Consider the following 4,523-nt stretch of genomic DNA (forward strand, 5'->3'; position numbering starts at 1 on the left):
AAACGGGGTGGCCAAGGGCTTAGAGTTAATTGTTTTACAGGGAGGGGCACTAATCCTCCACTAACCCCACTTGACACGTAGGGATAAGTGCACTTGTAAAATAATACCAAACAATCTTCGTACTGTATGTGCATTCACCACACAGTTTTATACTGAACATAAGCATAGATTTCAGACACGAACCCTGCAGAGTGCAATGTTCATAAAAATTACTTTAAGCCACTAAAACAACCTACTGCTTGGTAGCTAAACATATTTATTCCGGTAAAGGTAAGCTTTACTTGAAGCAGTGGAAGCGCCTTACCAAATCTGTTCTATCTCTTCCTGATAGTCTTATATTTTTCTGATTATTTCTGGGGTGGTTTATAAACATGCAAAATCTGATTTCCCATCACTTTTTGCTGTTCCTCTGTGTCATCTTGTTTGATTCGTCAGGATAATATCAGAAGGACTGTCCTGACCTAAGTGTTTAACAAAAACCTGACTTAAACTAAATTAACTTACCGAATAATTTAGTCTAACCTAACCTAACTCAGCCTAACCTAACCTAACCTTGCATCCAGTTGGGAAACGAAAAAAACCTTTGTTACGTTGAGTGAGACAATCGCAGGTATGCTACGCTTTAAGGAATGACATCATAAAAACAGTGGAAAATATTGTAGCAGAAAAAGGTGGTTTACTACCCTGAACAAACTGGAGGAGTATGAAATGAACTGGTAAAGTATATATATATATATATATATATATATATATATATATATATATATATATATATATATATGAGAGGGGGGGGTATGATGATAGCGCTGATTTTGGCCATATTTGATAAATTTCATATTATTTTAGGACAGTGCCACCAGTTATCATATGTTTCCTTCCTTTGTACTTCATTTTTAGGACGCCTTTCCCCCCCCCCCCAGTTTTCATGGAACACATGATCCGTCATTTTCTACGTATTTGGACTCCATGGATGACATGATGTTCTTCCAGCAACTTGGACTTTCCAGACCAGCTCTCAATCATTTGCATAGTCTCCTTAAAGCCAAGGAACAAGTTACAGCTTACAAGAAGGGAAAAGAGAAAGTTTCACTACTGAAGCAGGTAAAGTGACGTGAATCAGTGTCCCGAAATTATGCTCAGGGATCGAGACTGAGAAGTATGGTGTGGTGTGATGTGGTGTGGTGTGGTGTGGTAGTGGGAAGCGTTGTGTGGTATGGTGTGGTAGTGTTGCTGGGAAGGGTGTGTGGTGTGGTGTGGTATGGTGTGGTGGTGTTGCTAGGAGGGAAGGTCTTGTTGCTTGGTCAGGGAGGGCGTTAGAGGGCGGGGATGCCTTGGGGCGGGGCGGGAGGGGGTGGGGACGGGGCGGGGTGGGGGCAAGGGGCATATGGGGCGTCCATCACAGACCCACCCACCACTTAGCTGGCTCCAGGCACGCGGGGTAATTTGACTGTGGCGCCATCAGAGCATTATCTCACTCCCAGGCCAGGTCAGTTCTCTCTCTCTCTCTCTCTCTCTCGCTTTTTCCGTGTCTGTGTTCATTTTCCTTCTTATTTTTTCTTTATTCCATCTCTCTCTCTCTCTCTCTCTCTCTCTCCTTATCAGATTGGCGGAAATTTCGTCTTTTCGTGGCATATTTCGCGAATTTGGCGAGGAGACCAGGGCCCGTATTCTCGACAGTTAAGGAAGCTCCCTAACACCTCCTCCTCAGCGATTTACTTTTGGATATGGCTGGTTAATATCTTTTTGAACGTTATGTATTCAGAGAAAAGCGATGTTTGAAGAATTTATTTAACAAAATAGGACAGTAAGGTTTAATAAAAATAAATCGCGTAGGAAAAGTCAATAGTGAGCTTAACAGGGCAGTAAGGTGTAATAAACAAAACAAATCGCTAAGGAAAAGGTGTTAGTAAGCATAACAGGACAGTAAGGTGTAATGAACAAAACAAATCGTTTAGGAAATGGTGTTAGGGAGCTTCCTTAAGAGTACAAACCCAGGGCTGGTATTTATCACTGTCCTTATAATTTTTCACAACCAACCACTCACATCTCCAAATCTTTCGCAGTTGTGAAAACTTCCTAGGTGTTATTTACCAACGTTCACAGACAATCTCACAGCTGTGAACATGAATACTCCCAGGACTTGCTTGTGAGGTGACAACGCGCTACAGTTATGAAAATGCGCCACCTGTGGGTCGTCAAATAATCTTGTCTGACGGCCATTTTGTACAAATATTTTATCATAAATTCAACTAAGAGTATTGATAAGCAATTCTTGACTTTTATGTCGATTATCCGAGAATTATCGGTATTTATATTTCAGCATACAATTATTATTGGCAGCAACATCCCGTTTCCGTCTGAACGCTTCACGTCTGTGTACTCGCACAAAATAGACACTGATTACCACCACAGAAGCATACAGCAATTCACTGTGCGATGGATATACAGCACTCTTCCCAGCCCCATCCACTTGCTCCTTCCACCTCAGCAAGTAGAACCCCACTCAAGTCCTGAATTGGAGCAAAGATCAATTATTCACCTTCTCCAACTTGTTGCAGTGGCCAAGCAAATAGCAGAAAGGAAAAGGTTAGTGAAAGTAGATTAGAAAGTTTTGTTTAGTTATGTATTTCTTTTTTTACATTAGCCATTATACCTGAGTCAGCATCTGAAGGAGCAATTGTACTGTCCATCCAGTGCCGAAATACCTTCTCATCCCCCATCACTGGTTGTAGGCCTGTCACAAGGAAGTCCAGGAGTTATATGGTTAGGGGTGGTTTATCCTGACTTTTTTTTTTTTTACCATTAAGCATCAGTAACTACCATAGCTCTCTTTTGTATTGTTTTTGTTTTTTCTTGGAAGGAACTGTTTGCGGGCTCCTGGCCTTTGGTTCCTTCTTTCTTGCATTAAAAAAAAAAACAAAGATGAATTGCCCTTAGTTGTTCTAATGGAAAACGTTTTCAGTGAATCCAACTGTCTTTCACTCATACTATCTTTGGGAAGGATATTTTGGTTTACTTTGCCATTGCAGTTGCTCTTTAATTATCTATCTATCTATCTCTTGCCAGACGCCTTAATCCCTTATACGGGGTGGCCACAAACAAATCGCCTCCACGCAACCTTGTCCTCCGCCTTTTCATTGCCCTGCTCCCAGTTCACACCCCCCTCTCTCATATACCTCACCACTCCATCCCTTCATCTCATCCTTGGCCTTCCCTTCCCTCTCTCCCCCTCCACCTCACTCACATATACTCTCCTCGTCAATCTCTCACTCCCCATCCTCTCCACAGGGCCAAACCACCTCAGTGTGTTTCTCCTAACGCTTCCTATCACATCCACATGCACACCACAATGCTCCTTCACTTGCTCATGGCAGTCTGTCTCTCCCTGTGATTAATTATACAAACAATATAAACTTCCAACCTATCCTGTCCTAATCAGCTTCTGGAAAACACAGATACAGACCTTGATTCTCACCTGAACAATTTGGATGCGAAAGGAATCGAGTTGGAGAGGAGGTGGGGGCATGTGGGGGGGTAGAAAGTGGGGGGGGGGCAGATTTGGGGTGTGTGGGTAAGGAGTGGAGGGGGAGACGTAGGGGGGCTGCAAAGGGGGGGCCAGACAAGAAGAGGGGGGGGGGCTGGAAACCTATCCTTCCGAGGTAGTTCTGGCGCCGACCCTCACCGCCGCATCGCCACTCAGACGCACGCTACACACACTCTCTCTCTCTCTCTCTCTCTCTCTCTCTTCCGTGTCTGTTCATTTTTCTTCTCATTTCTTCTTCATTCCATCTCTCTCTCTTTCTCTCTCTCTCTCTCTCTCTCTCTCTCTCTCTCTCTCTCTCTCTCTCTCTCTCTCTCTCTCTCTCTCTCTCTCTCTCTCGTCAGTCTCTTTTTTTTACACCATATAGACAAATAACTGGGTGAAGAGGAGCCTATTATTTCTAGATCCTTTCCACAGCACTTCTTCGTGATTAGCACCGTATTTTAGTATTAATCTCGTGCACTGAAGATGGAGAGAGAGTTATTTTAGGCCAAGTTAAAGTGAAGAGAGTATAGTTAGCAATATGAGGCTTGTATGACTCTCAGCTTAATGTCTCCCTAACACCTTTTCCTAAGCGATTTATTTTGGTACACCTTAATGTCCTCTTCAGGGTTACACAAATCCCTCCAATATCGCAAAACTCTGGATAAATAGCGCACAGAAGAATATTAACCAGCCATACCTAAAAATAAATCGCTAAGGAAGAGGTGTTAGGGAGCTGCCTTCACCGACGAGAATACGAGGTCATTTTAAAATTCTATCTTGAGGTGATTAAAGTTTTGAGAGAGAGAGAGAGAGAGAGAGAGAGAGAGAGAGAGAGAGTAATGCAGAAAGAAAGATGAGAAAAAAGTGATGGAGAGAGAGAGAGAGAGAGAGAGAGAGAGAGAGAGTAATGTAGAAAGATGAGAAAAAAAGTGGAGAGAGAGAGAGAGAGAGAGAGAGAAAGAGAGCCATGATTGCCCCGGCTGGCCACACGTCGGAG

The sequence above is a fragment of the Coenobita brevimanus genome, chromosome 28, assembly GCF_032717465.1.
Source record: "Coenobita brevimanus isolate Jiangsu-jjx chromosome 28, ASM3271746v2, whole genome shotgun sequence".
Taxonomy (NCBI): Eukaryota; Metazoa; Arthropoda; class Malacostraca; order Decapoda; family Coenobitidae; genus Coenobita; species Coenobita brevimanus.